Raw genomic sequence first — 14,822 nt, 5'->3', positions numbered from 1 at the left:
CTTAGGATCTCTGGACGAGCATCTACTGCTCTTAACCACTGAGTTATTTCTCCAGCCTCATGGACACATTACTATTACCAGGAAACTATTCTCCAGTGATTTAAAGGGTATTATCCTAGTATCAATCAGTGTGAATAAAAGATAAATCTGACTGATGACTCATATATGGATTAAAAATTTAGCATCCAGATTCAACAGAAGACCTTTTTCCTTTCCACTTTATGCAGACAATGTTTCTCTGGAGACAAATTATCTTGTATGCCAACTTCCTGTCCCTTTTTTCCACCAAGCATAATAACCATTCTTAGGTTGAGTGTCAAGAAACATGAAGGATGAACATTCATCTGTGGAAATTCTACCTGATTTTATAATTGCTAATCTGCCAGTCATTGGCTTCTTATTCCAGATTGCGTGCGTGCGTGCGTGCGTGCGTGCGTGCATGCGTGTGTGTGTGTGTGTGTGTGTGTGTGTGTGTGTGTATTTGTAGGAAAACAGATAATCTCAATATCTGGGTAAAAAGTATTAAGTACATCTGTACTTGACATATGTACATTCCAATGAATGTATATTTCCATACACTTTTCATAGCCAATGGGAGCAATTTTGAAAGAAGCACCTTGAATGAATAATTTTATGCATTCTATTTGCATCATTTGGAAAGCTTTCAAATTCTCTGGGTCAAAACGCAGGAATGGGCACCAACTCTTCCACTCTTGGGTAGGGAAATGAAGTATCTTAGAAGTTCTCCATCTGAAAGTATTCTTCTAAATGCCAAGCTGACAAAGGCAAAGAAAGGTGCTCAGGGTTTCTTAGACTCATCCTGCAATCAGCCTCAGTGGAGTGTATTACAATAATGTCTAAGCTTTTGGACTGGGAGTGCAGTATGTACTTAGAAAATCTTTCTAGAAGGGAGAACTTGAGAAATTTGTAACACAACTGGTAGTAGGGAACTTAATGCCTATCATCCTGTCTCTGTATCAAGAGGGTCAATAGTTAATTACTAGTGTCATCAGTTTTCAGGTAAAGGGCTTCATAAGTTACCAAGTTGTTCACTTAAGATTAATTAAAAGAAGAATCATGGAAAATTTTTGTTATTAGATCATTAAAAAAATGAGTCTCATTTTTTTTTAAAAAAAAAAAATCAGTCTCGTTTTTTAAACTGTGCTTTCCATTCCTTTTTTTAACAGACAAAAAAGATCCTGAACTAAAAGCTTGAATATCAATAGCTCTGTTTCTTGAGATAAAGGGTTTGGACTTGCTGGGTCCATGGCTTGCTCATTAAAATCTTTTGCTGAGCTATTTGAGATAATTATATTATCAGAAACCTGATACTTGTTCCTGAAAGAAAACCCACCACAACAAAAACAAGGCACATATGTTAGGCAATGTGCTAAAATCCAAAGTTTGGTGTTTAATTTTAAGTACATCATTATCATATTGCACATATTCCACAGAGTCCTCCATAGAGCCTTTAACGAATAGGTCTCTGACATGCTTCAGGGAATCCTGGAAGTCTCAGTTCTTAAGAAAGTATCTCTTACCTCTCAGAGTTTCCTCCTGAATTGTATCCAATGGTGAAGGCATGACGTTCCCTGGAATAATAGGTATTATTAAATTTGTGTGATGTGATTTAAAAATCCTGATGAATACTATTACATAGGATAAATGACATGTTAGTTTTGGAAAATTAAAAACTATTGAGAATTTTGAAAATTTATGTTTTTAGAAAACATGAAAAAGGAAAAGAATTGAAGTAATATTAGGTAATTAATCAGGTATTTACCTTTAAAGATTTCTTTGGTATGTCTTATGATTTATTTATTCAATTTTGAAACAACATTTCATATATCATAGCCTGTCCCTAAATTAATATTTTTTTAGAGATGAGAAACTTGTTCCCATGAATATTCAATTATTTTGTTGTTATATTTTTCAGGATCACTCTTCTCGGTATTCATATGAAATTAAGTAAAATCCTGTTTTCTTTTTAATTTCTTCCTTCCTTCCTTCCTTCCTTCCTTCCTTCCTTCCTTCCTTCCTTCCTTCCTTCCTTCCTTTCTTTCTTTCTTTCTTTCTTTCAGCCTACAGCACCCGATATTCCCAGGCGGTCTCCCATCCAAGTACTAACCAGGCCCGACCATGCTTAGCTTCCGAGATCAGACGAGATCGGGCGCGTTCAGGATGGTATGGCCGTAGACCTGTTTTCTTTTTAAGAGAAGAATTTTAAACATCATTTTTTTTTTGTTTTCTCTGGTACTGGATGCTTTGAAATGGCTTTTTCTTTAAACACATTATTTCTCTCACCAACCTTCACATTTTATCCATCTCCATTGTATCTGGTAATAGATTCCCCCCCCCCCACTTTCCTGGATGGTCTATTATGGTTCTCCAGTTTGACATTTCTTCCCTTCTATGTTTCTGAAATTAAACGTGTGGGTAATTTAAATCTGAGTCTAATTTTCTATCATGGATCAACTAGCGTAAATACAGCTTTACTCGTGACTAATTACAGGAACCTTTGACTCTCAACTCCTCCTCCACCCTTCCAACATATGTTTCATCAAAGTTACTCAGTGTCTCACATTGTTATATCTAAGATGAGCCTATACATAAGAACAAAATACAGCCATTTGCAAGACAAAATTAAATGATTTAAGAGTTTAATTTTATATCTATTACTCTAAACAGCATGTTCTACAAACAGACCATATACTTTATGTATTATTATTTAATATGTGTTACCTCTTTTATGATTTTTCAGAACCCATTATTTTTCTCTTAAACACTTGCTTTCTTTCTTTTTGTTTCAAGAATATCCCTGATAACTGTGATGATATTGTGCTCCCCAATATATTGTGCACCCTAATAAACGTATCTGGGGTCAGAGAACAGAACAGCCACTAGATATAGAGGCCAGAAAAGGGTGGCACACACACCTTTAATCCTAGCATTCTGAAGGCAGAGGTCCGCCTGGATCTCTGTGAGTTCAAAGCCACACTGGAAACAGCCAGGCATGGAGACACATGCCTTTAATACCAGGAAGTGATGGCAGGAAGCAGAAAGGTATATAAGGCATAAGGATCAGGAACTAGAACCTGGTTAAGCTTTTAGGCTTTTAGCAGCAGTTCAGCTGAGATCCATTCGGATGAGGACACAGAGGCTTCCAGTTTGAAGCAACAAGATCAGCTGAGGAATTGGCGAGGTGAGGTTATCTATGGCTTGTTCTGTTTTTCTGATCTTTCTTTCTTTTTTTCCAAAGTTTATGCTTGTATTCATTGCATAAATATTGTTTTATCATTAAATAAATTTTTCTTTATTAAAAAAATTTCTACTCACCCTACATACCACCTACAGATCCCACCTCCTCCTTCCTCCTCTCCTCCCACCCTCAGCCCTCCCTCCCAAGCCACCCCCATCCCCATATCCTCCAAATCAAAGTCTCCCATGGGGAGTCAGCAAAGCCTTGCATACCAAACTAAGGCAGGTCCAAGCCCCTCCCAGCCGCATCAAGGCTGTGCAAGGTGCCACACCAGCAGGCACCAGGCTCTCCAAAGCCTGCGCATGCACTAGGGATGGAACCTGATCCCCCTGCTCGGGTGTCCCCCAAATAGTTCAGGCTAAACAACCATCTTCCATATCCAGAGGGCTTAGTCCAGTCCCATGGGGGCTCCATAGCCACTAGACCACAGTTCATGGGTAACTACCAGTGTGGCCGGTCACTTCTGCATGTCTTCCTATCATGCTTTCCACGGCCCCTGCCAGCAGAATACCTCCTCTCTCCCATGGACTGGATTCCCAGAGCTTAGCCTGGTGCCCACTGTGGACCCCTGCATCTTCCTCCATCAGTCACTGGATAAAGGCACTATGATGACAGTTAGGGTATTTACTAGATGGGTCACGAGAGTAGACCAGTTCAGGCACCCCCTCGATCACTGCCAGCAGTCCAAGGTGGAGTCATCCCTATGGATTCCTGAGAGCTTCCCTGGCACCCTGCCTCTTCCTATTTCCATGATGTCTTCATCTATCACAGTATCTCCTTCCCTGCTCTCCCACTCTGTCCCAGCTCCAGCTGGACCCTCCCAGTTCCTTATGTTCTCACCCCCAATTCCTTGCCCCCTGCTACCCCCCACCCCCAGTCTGCTCATGCAGATCCCATCCACTTCTACTTCGCTGGGACATCCCTGTGTCCCTCTCCAGAGCTGTGGGCTGCAGTCTGGACATCCCTTGCCCTACATCTAGTATCCACTTATGAGTGAGTACATACCATGTTTGTCCTTCTGAGTCTGGGTTTCCTCCTTCAGGATGATATTTTCTAGTTCCATCCATTTGCCTGCAAATTTCATGATATCATTGTTTTTCACTGCTGAGTAGTACTCCATTGTATATATGTGGACACATTTTCTTTACCCTTTCTTCAGTTGAGGAGCATCTAGGTTGTTTCTAGGTTCTGGCTATTACAAATAATACTTATATGAACATAGTTGAGCATGTGTCCTTGTGGTAAGATTGAACATTCTTTGGGTATATGCCCAAGAGTGGTATAGCTGGGTCTTGAGGAAGATTGATTCCCAGTTTTCTGAGAAACTGACATACTGGTTTCCAGAGTGGCTGTACAAGTTTGTATTCCCACCAACAGTGGAGGAGTGTTCCCCTTGCTCCACATCCTCTCCAACATAAACTGTCTTCAATGTTTTTGATCTTAGCCATTCTGACAGGTGTAAGATGGAATCTTAGAGTCACTTTGATTTGCATTTCCCTGATGACTAAGGATGTTGAACAATTCCTTAAACATCTTTCAGCCATTTGAGATTCTTTTGTTGAGAATTCTCTATTAAGCTCTGCAGCCCATTTTTTAATTGGATTGTTCAGTATTTTGACGTCTAGCTTGAATCCTGCACAATAAAGCAACCTCTGGAAGCATCACTATCCCTGACCTCAATCTCTACTATAGAGCTACAGTAATAAAAACAGCTTGGTACTGACATAAAAACCAACATGTGGACCAATGGAATCAAGTTGAAGACCCTGATATTAATCTGCACACCTATGAACATATGATTTTTGACAAAGAAGCCAAAACTGTACCATCAAAAAAAGAAAGCATCTTCAACCAATGGTGCTGGCATAACTAGATGTCAACATGTAGAAGATTGCAAATAGATTCATATCTGTCGCCATGCATAAAATTCAAGTCCAAGTGGATCAAAGACCTCAACATAAATCCAGTTACACTGAACTTGATAGAAGAGAAAGTAGGAAGTACTCTTGAATGCATTGGCACTGGAGATCACTTCCTAAATATAACACCAGTAGCACAGATACTGAGAGCATCAATTAAGAAATGGGACCTCCTGAAACTGAGAAGCTTTTGTAGAGCAAAGGACATGGTCAATAAGACAAAACGACAGCATACAGAATAGGAAAAGATCTTCACTAATCCCACATCTGACAGAGGGCTAATCTCCAAAATATATAAAGATCTCTGATCTTTCAGCATTCACCCCAATATTTGGCTCCTGTGTTTTTTATTAGTAAGACCCTTTAAGATTTGTGCTACAGATAACCTTTGGCAGAAGTGAACACTAAATGTTGAATTCCCTACTGAAGTAATCTTTGTGCTGGGAGTGTGCGCCAAGCAATTCCAAGCAGAATCTACTGTGAACAGTAATATAGATACTTGATGTGAGATGCTTTTCTGGAAGTAAATTATTAGAAGCCACTTAAACTTCGAATTTCCAGGATACAACTCTAGAATTGAACAAAACACGAAGTCTATAATGAAAATGAAACTGAGAGATGGAGAGAAAATTTGAAGTCTTTGTGAGGCTATCCAAAGCCTGAGATGCAGCCTTCCTTGAAAACTACTCATGAACTTGTCAGATACATAGCCCAAATATTTTTCAGAAGCTCTTAAGCAGATATTAGCTATATTTATGTAACTTGAAACTAATATTTTAATAACTAAGTTTTTTTCTAAATATAAATAATTCAAATAACCATGACAAATAATAGATTTTTTCCATGAATACTGTTTTTCTTCCCTTGACATGAAAATAAGATTTCAGATTTTGTTTCAGCTTTGTTACTTTCTTTTTCAAGGCAGGGTTTCTCTGTGTAGCTTTGGTGCCTTTCCTTGAACTCACTTTGTAGCCTGGGCTGGCCTCGAACTCACAGAGATCCACTTGCCTCTGCCTCCCATGTGCTGGGATTAAAGGCATGTGCCACCACTGCCCAGCTTTGTTATTTTTCTAATTGTAGATTTCCAAAGATAAACACTGCCTCTGAATTTCCATAATCAATTAACAATGTACCATGTGAAATAATGTGTGTCATACTTACTTCCTTCAGAGTAGGGATGTACAAATGAATAAAGATTTATTTATTCTTAAGTTATGAGAAAAAATGTTAAAAATTACATGATATTTTTTAGAGGTCTCAACTGATATTATGATCCTAGTTGTATGCCAAGATACACTTATATATGTGTATGTATGTATATATATGTGTGTGTGTGTGTGTGTGTGTGTGTGTGTGTGTTGGTTGCTCATGCATGTGTGCATGCCCCTACATGTGGAGGCTTAAGGTTGACTTTGAGATGAAAACTAACACATCAAAATTGGACAAAACAAACAGAAGGAAAAGATCCCTGAAAAGGTACAGGAAGCAAAGACCCACTGGTTCACACACTCAGGAATCCCACAAAAACACTAAATTGGAAGCCATAATATATACACAAATGAATCGTAGGGTACAATGAGAGATGAAAAATACATAAATAAAACAAAATACGAGAAATTATTTTTTTAAAAGGAAACCCCTGCCACAACATTATGGGACAAGGAACCCCCAAAGATGGCATTGACCTTGTTTTCTGCTGAATATCTCCTTCTGGGTATGCAAACTAAGAATACTTTGTTTCCCCAGTGAGACTCCCCTGGAGAAAACTAAATTTTCATTTGTAAGTGGTTATCAATTGGAGATTTCTTTTGGGTTAGGGATGGGGCTATGTGTCTATTTCTCCTTTCAGCTCTAGGAACTCATTTTCTGCAGACCCATGAAGGCGCTGTGCATGCTACCTCAAACTCTAGGTTCCTATGTGCCTGGAGCATATTGATTTAGAGGACCTTCTTTCTGGTGTCCTTTATTCCATCTGGCTCTTACACTCTCTCCTTTCTCTTCTTCCAGGTTCCCTGAGCCTTGATGGGAGGAATTTGATGGAGACTTCTGAGTTAGGGCAGAGTGTCCCAAGGTCTCTCACTCTTTGCATAATGTCTGGATATGGGTCTCTATACTTGTCCCCATCTGCTGCAGGAGAAGGCTTCTCTGATGATGGCTGGACACGACACTGAACAATTTTTGAGCACACTTACAGAAAACCTTCTAATTGTTTTTGTTTCTTCATGGGAAAGATGGATGACAGATGAATTGAGATAACATGTGAGGGTTCTATACCACTCCTGGTCCACGCATGGTAGGAACTCAATCACAGTATTTCTTTGTATAGAACAGAGAACAACTGTGTGTGTGATATGTAATTAAATTAGTGTCTATATTGAAGTTCATCTGGAGACATATATATTTCCCCTATTTGCATTTTCTGCTAGGAAGCCAGAAGCTGCTGCAGCTAAATGTGAAGAACATGGGGTCCATAATTGCAGCAAACATCTTCCCCTGCAGGATGACATTCAGCCATCAGCCTGATATGTTTGCATCTGTGAACATAACAGAAAAGGAAACAAATGGGAAAAGCAAACACTTAGGCCATGTGATGGGTACATAATTTGCATATTTCAAGGAACCTGGAGACTAGCTAGCTAGCTCCTTCATCATTTCCCACTTCTGTTATCCTGAGAATACTATCATTAAAACAAAATAATTTATGTAGTGCTCTGACTTCTGAAGAAAGGAATATAAGTTAAAGGAAATTAGACTATAAAATATTTTAACAGTTGGAACTGTTAAGGTCAACCACGCTTGTAAACAATACCCAAAGATTTATACAAAGTCACAAGTGAATAACTTAAAAGCATGTACTGTGCTGATGCCTTATGTAAGTGCATTAGATGCCGCTTCCTTTTAAAACTTTAAGAAAATGTACATGTGATGAGATTGTTCATAGCCAAAGGCAAAAAATAACTTAGAAAATTAATGCATGTGAATGTGTATTATACTCAGTGTCCAATATGAAAATATAAGAATTATTTCAAAATGTTTTTCCTAGGCTCTTGGCAAATAGACATTAAGTATTCACTAGAAGAGAGTGTGTTTCTTGAGCATATTGGCAGTTCCCTTTCCATGACACCCATAGATGCCTGGCTAAATCTGAAGTACAAAATTGCCTCATTCCTACAAAAAGAACAATCATTTAGCATATCTACACAATGTGTGTGTATTATACGTGCTATAAATCACCATTTCATATTCCTATGACTTTGCAGAGCATAAATGAATTCTCATTTCCAAATACTACTTACATAGTGCATCATGCTTTTCAGCTTTCACACATGCTAAGTCAATTGTCTATAACTATATGGTAAATAGTCCAAAATATCCACATGATTATCTCTATTCACTTTTCCTATTGAATATAATTAACACTCTTATATCAATTCCATTCACCTTCATTACTGTGAAGTTGCAAAAATAAAACTGATCATTCCAGTCATACAATCACGACCAGTGACCATTGTGATTTTTATAATGACAAGGCTGGCTGTGCACACTTATGAAGCAGCTTCCATATGCTGTGCCTATGACTGATTCTGGATTCCCAAAATTGTATTTTTCATTCCCGATGCCAGTGAAATATTGATTCCCAAATATAGATGATTGATAACTTGTGATATTTAATAAAGAAGTTTTTGTTTATAGTGGTTTTCTTAAGTTTTTTTTCCCTTTTTTTCTTGCTGATCATTAGGATTTTTTTAATATAAATTGTGAGAACGTTTTTCCACCCAAATGGTTTCAAGTTCATTCCCAGATGCCTTGATCCATTGATTTTCTGTTAGAATGATATTGATACTTACCCTGATCATGGGAGCTGCTACACTATTAATAATACTAAGAGTTCCTGGCTAAGAGTGGGATATGACATCATTCATATTACTGTATTTTATGTCCCTTAACAAGACATTGTACATATAGATTCTAAGCTTGTAATGTGAAATTTCTACATTTGTCTCACATGGAAAGATTTGTTTTTATGTACACACAGACACATACACACAAACACACGTCTTACAAAAGTTAAACTGTCAGAGAAAGTGAAAGAATGATTAAGCATTTGATAAAATATCAATTACTAAGTGTCTTTTGCTAATTCAGAGAACTTCCCACAAGTGAAATATTTATATATTTCACTTATATTAGCTGTAAATATTTCATTTTACTAGACTTGGGAAGCTATTTAAAGATGTTCATTATCATCAATATAAATCCCAAAGCCACACATTTTTAATAACCCAAATCACACAATGAAATAAAACATTAAGATTAAAAGGAGTAAAGTGTATTTATATATTTTTTGAGACAAGTTCTAACTGTATAGTCCTGGCCACCCAAACACTGTGAAATCAACCTGGTCTAGAACTCAGAGATCTACCTTCCTCAAGTCAAATAATTTTGATGTCTCCATGGTAATAATTGCTGGAAATTTCTATTTCAATTTCATTATAACTTTTGTTGAAGTTGTCTAAAAATATATAAAGTGTATTTGGTATACATTATCCTTAGCTACACCTATATTAATATATTTTATAATAATTCTTAAATGAACCCTGCTTGATCTTAGTATCATTGTTTAATATAAGACTTGCCATGTTTAAATTTAGAAGTTTAGGAAGAAAAGAATGGTTTGAGTCATGCCAGGTTCTGCAGACCACACATTTTCCTACCAGTGATGGTGGAAACACTCATCCTTTACAAATGCAGCTCCTCCACACCTCTGAACCTTGTGTCAGGTCCTATTCCTAACCATACACTTCAAGTCAGCCTTTGGAGACACCTGGAAAACTTAGTAGATGTTCCCATAATCCACTCCACCACTCCTCTACATGCCTATATGATGTCTGTTTCTATCCTCATAAATCTAGAAACCTGTCTCCAAATATTTATCACAGGGTTTCCTAATGAAGGGAAATATAGAGCCTTCAGTATTTCTTGAGTTTCCTGTTCACACATGCCTAAGGATAATTTATAAGTTGATGATACTTTGGTCAAGAACAAATAGATGGGGTAGCAGGGGTGTAGCATCAGGAAAAGAGGTACACATAAACAAGGAGAAAAAATGTTATTGTCTTTTTTACCCATTGTCTTCAACAATCAGATCTCTCTTCAAAGTTTTAACAAATGTGACTGAAAGAAAATTGAAGAAAAACATGAAAAATAATAGCTAATGCTTACCTAGCACATCATCTGTAAGTTATTACTCTAAGCACTTTATGTATCATATATGATATAATCTTCACAGATTTACAGAGTAGAAATGATCAATGTCCTTATGCTAGAGGTGAGAGAGAAAATACATGGTGCTCGAGAAAGCACCCTGTGCCACACAGCTACCAGGTGATGGAGGGAGGATTTGAACAGAGGTAGGACAGGTCTTGCTATTTTCTGAAGAGAAAGAAAGGGAGTGAGGCAATGCAAGAGATGAGATATGTCCAGGAAATGTCTCCCAAGGAAATCAGGAATGGAGAAAATTCACTGTGGCCTTTGCTCCGGTAAACACCAAATTTAACAAAATGATCATTTGTCTCTCCTTCCTTAGAAAATGTGAACATATATGATAGTTTCTTTTTTCAGGACACAATTTCTATGTTATAAGCATTCCTATGTTACAAATGTTCTTATGTATAAACAATATACATTTTTGCCTCCAAAATTCCCAAGCAGATAGAAAACTATGTCTTAGCTCATTTCAGTTCAAGGCTACTCAGCAAACAAGGCACAAATTTAGTCTGTGTTCAATTTCTTATCTAAATATTTGTCCAGCCACATAATTTTCTCTATCAGAAATTCTATACTGAGATCAATTACATCAAGGTATTATAAGATACAGATGTCAAGATGCTAGTACTAAGTACAAATTTGATTTTATGGCAATTGGAGAGAAATAAATAGCTAAATATAGTACATACTTTTATCATTCAAAAGTTAAGTTATTTTAATCTTTAATAACAAATTGATGAAATAAGGCATTATATCCATTCTTTGTGATGTTTTTAGTTCAGTCCTAGCTAAAAGGATTCTGTGTGCTTGAACTTATATTCTACCAATTGCATACCTTATATGGTTTGTTTCTAGTGAAAAATAAATTCTTTTAGCGGTCTGAAATGTTGCATAAATTAAGTCACAAATACAGTTAGTGGATCACTGTTTTAAAAACTTAGATAATAGATAAAAATCTAACATTATTATCTTTCAAATGAAGGTTTGGAGCCAAACACTAGTTCTAAATTCTCGTATTTAAGAAAAAAAATGTTTGAAACCAGTTTTTAATGATGCCAAAGACCAGAGAAGAAACAGACATTTTGAATGGAGTAACGCTGACGTTTCCTATTGCAGTCTTGGCAGGATACCATTTAGTCCTTTCCAGGGGTTCAGAATCCTTGGCTTGCAAATTTCAACTCGACTGCAAGATTAACTCTCCCAGCATTGACTTAATCTGGGACTCTGCAATCACATTTAGGATGAGAGAATCCTTTTACACACTGGTCCCCTGTCTAAGAGTTGCGTTTAGCCTGCTAGCAAAGTATAGACGTGTGCAAAGGTGGCAGTCAGCAGTCAGGTGCATACTCTTTTGTAAGTCCACATTTTTTTAGTCTCACACCATAGTGATTATTGCTGAGAATTCTGCCACCTTGCAAAGTGTCTCGCTTCTCATCCAGAGTTAACTGATCTGTTGCACTCCAAATTCTCAAGGTGGGTATAAAGTTGGTGGTCTTCTGGCTATTTCTAATGATTTGCCCTCCTACTGTTATTTTCTTGGCTCTCTCTAATGGCACTTGGAGCATCTGGTTTAGCAATGCCTGGCAATAACAATTTAAAGCTAAAATCTCTCCAGGGCTCAGAGGCATGTGTACTCTCAATCCAGCAACTTAAAGTGATAGCAGATGGATAAAGCAGTAGTTTTAAGAACTGTAAAGACTCGTCCTTGTGATGGAGACTTTGAAGCTGCACCTGCAGAAGATGTAGCATCGTCATGCATCTGAATCCTGAAGCCCAGAAGCCTAGGTTTAGAACTCTGCCTCTAGTGAAATGGGCATTTTGTACAAAATGCCATATGTTGGTATCATCTAGCATAGTCAATGTACCATGGATGGAGACTAAAGTATTCAGTTCAGTAGCTATAGAGCCTAAGAAGTATTCTAGGTTGAAAACTGGCACCTAGAAATCATGACTGCATAACACCAAGAGCCAAGCCACACACTCTTTCACACCAAAAGATTCTCCTTATGTGCACACTTTTAAAATAACAATTACATTCTTTTATTATATTTTTTTATTGTTTCTGATTTGTGTATTTAATGCTGTTTGGTGAAGCTATCAAAAATAATTATTCCACCATCTCTGACTGACTAAAATTAAAAAAAAAATAACGCTTACAAAACCCCAGATAAATCCTTGGGTGAAAGTTACAAATACGATCAAAGACCAGGCTGCAAGCAGAGCTGTGGGCTAGTTAGCACAGAATGCTTGGGGATCCAAATCTCAGAAACATACTCTCTCTGTCACAGGAAGTATAAAGGAGAGGGGACAGAGGAAATTGTGTGCTCTCTGAGGATCAACAAAGAGGCCAAGGAGAAAAAAAAATGAACTCCATTTGAAGTTATCTTTTCTAAGCTTACCAATCAGTCAAGTCACAACACACTTGCTAGACAGAGCAGAATGAATGGAAGGCTGGGGGAAAGCAAAAAGTGAGTTTAGGGGGGAAAAAATCCCCTGCTTTTACAAGCTTAGGGTAGTAATGGACTGCCCCTGTTAATAAACAAGGGTTCAATTAATGGCAGCTATTAATAGTCATTTGATTGTTATCACTATTATTGATGTTTAAACTTCCAGCCTAGAGGTATAATTATGTCGCATGGTAAGTAAAACATTCTGCATAGGTGTATTTGTACTATTTCATGAAAAAGGGATTCGGAACTGTTGTGTGTAATGTCTGTAGGGCACTGTCAGGGTTGCTTGAGTTGGAAGTGCATGTTTGGTCTTTTAGCTCTGGAATCCTGTCTACTGTATAGTAAACTAACAGAGAAAGCAAGTGTTTTTTGCAGCTGTTTCTTTGTATGCCAATTGTGAAGTTTATGAATGGGCAATATCTGAAAGGTGATGGAAGTTTCCTGGTATTAATGGAGTTTCTTGTTTGTTTCAGGAATAACAGCGAAGGTAGCTATGTTACTCTCAGGCTGACATTATTGATTAGGTATTATTAATACCTCCATTTTATGTAAAATCCATTGGAGCCTAAAGGCTCAAACACATCAGACATTGTCACACAATTCACATAAGGAAACGTGCTGTCTGGCTATAAAGCACATGCTCTTTTCTTAGTTGCCAGGAATCTTTGTTTGATGACCTATCTCGATCTTATAGCTTAATTGGAATTATTAAGTGTTATTATGAGACTATTTCAAATGTAAATCTTTGCATTACTTATAATTCATGAAATGCCTTGGTTGGGTTATTTAACTTTCTTATCATTGTGGGCCCCGAGGCCACTCATAAATACACAGTTTAAAGGCAGCATTTTACATACAATTATTTTGCCATGTTTTGCTTATTTGACAGACTCTTTAATATTGTTTAACTTTGTGTGACAGTGAGATAGTGGGTAAAAGTGCTTTGCCACCCAGCCTGGTGACCTTAGTTTGTTCCCTGGAACCCAACGGGGGAAGGAGAGAACTGACACCCACAAGTTACCCTTTGACCTCTATGACAGACCTGTGGCGCAAGCATCTAACATCCTACTACTTAACTGCCTACCTATCTACCTACCCATCAACCTGACTAGCTAGCTCGATGTAGTTAAAAGAGAACTCTTAAAACAAGTCACTCTTTTTGAGCCATGTTTTGGAGCTCCTTAAATAGTTGAAACTATTTGAAGTTGCAGCATTCATATCCAAGGGTTAAGGATCAATAAACCTAAAGTTTTCAAAGACATATCATTCTAAATTTTAGAATAATAGAACATATTCATCAATATTCTAATGATAATACCAAGATGTTGATATATATCTATATCTATCTATAGATAGATAGATAGATAGATAGATAGACAGACAGACAGAGGTTTTTTTCGAGACAGGGTTTCTCTGTGTAGAAATATATTTTTATACTTCTTGTTATTATTCTTTTTGTTTGTTCAGGTTTTTTGTTTATTTGTCTGCTTTTCATGACAGGGATTCTCTGTGTACCTCTGGATGTCTTGGAATTCACTCTATAGATCAGTCTGGCCTTGAAATCACCGAGATTCACTTGCCTCTGCATCCCTGAATGCTAGGATTAAAGGCGTGTGCCACTACTGCCTGACTGTTATTATTCTTTTTGATAGGTAGTGAAAATTAAAGGCAAAAGTGGAAAAGGTATCTCTTGGAAAGATATGACATACTTAAGGCCCAATTCTAATTCGTCATAATTTCAGGACCACTATATACAACACAGCCTATCTTTACATTGGCATCCAGAGACCCACACAGATGATTGAATTCTAAGATCTAGTTACTGTCCATCACAGCTAACATGGGCTATGTCTACTCAAAACACCTTCTGTGAAGCTGGAGATTTGGTTCTCTAGTTAAGGAGTACACACTTATCTTCTAGAGGAC

At 37.4% G+C, this 14,822-nt stretch overlaps 1 non-coding gene across 1 annotated transcript; it reads right to left on the bottom strand.

Annotated features, from left to right (window-relative positions):
- Positions 1-2,079: 2,079 nt before the first annotated feature.
- On the bottom strand, positions 2,080-2,198 carry LOC121821055 (5S ribosomal RNA). The gene has a single exon (XR_006061755.1). It is a non-coding gene; the product is annotated as a 5S ribosomal RNA (ribosomal RNA).
- Positions 2,199-14,822: the final 12,624 nt, after the last annotated feature.

The sequence above is a fragment of the Peromyscus maniculatus genome, chromosome 10, assembly GCF_049852395.1.
Source record: "Peromyscus maniculatus bairdii isolate BWxNUB_F1_BW_parent chromosome 10, HU_Pman_BW_mat_3.1, whole genome shotgun sequence".
NCBI lineage: Eukaryota > Metazoa > Chordata > Mammalia > Rodentia > Cricetidae > Peromyscus > Peromyscus maniculatus.
Note: the sequence above shows the minus strand (reverse complement) of the source record. Positions and strands in the feature narration are given on the sequence as shown.